Source organism: Narcine bancroftii, chromosome 3 (assembly GCF_036971445.1).
Source record: "Narcine bancroftii isolate sNarBan1 chromosome 3, sNarBan1.hap1, whole genome shotgun sequence".
In the NCBI taxonomy this organism is placed as follows: domain Eukaryota; kingdom Metazoa; phylum Chordata; class Chondrichthyes; order Torpediniformes; family Narcinidae; genus Narcine; species Narcine bancroftii.
In genome coordinates this window covers 58942587-58943140 of record NC_091471.1, presented here as the reverse complement: position 1 = coordinate 58943140, position 554 = coordinate 58942587, and positions in this window count along the sequence as shown.

The window sequence follows — 554 nt, the reverse complement described above, 5'->3', positions numbered from 1 at the left end:
AGGACTGCCTAAAGAAATCTCTTGGTGCCTGCCACATTGACCACCGCCAGTGGGCTGATATTGCCTCAAACCGTGCATCTTGGCGCCTCACAGTTTGGCGGGCAGCAACCTCCATTGAAGAAGACCGCAGAGCACACCTCACTGACAAAAGGCAAAGGAGGAAAAACCCAACACCCAACCCCAACCAACCAATTTTCCCCTGCAGCCGCTGCAACCGTGCCTGCCTGTCCCACATCGGACTTGTCAGCCACAAACGAGCCTGCAGCTGACGTGGACTTTTACCCCCTCCATAAATCTTCGTTCGCGAAGCCAAGCCAAAGAAAGAAACCTCAGAATATCCTAATATGAACTGAAATGCATTTTATAAATGAATGCCATAGAATCACATAGTTATTTTGCAAGAAAATAAGCCCTTTGTTCTAACTTGCACTGCATATTTAGCATAGTAGATAATGCAATACTATTGCAGTGCCAGCAACCCAAGTTTGAATCCAGCACTGTCTATCAAGAGTTTGTTCATTCTCCTCATGTCTGCATGGGTTTCCTCCAGGCGC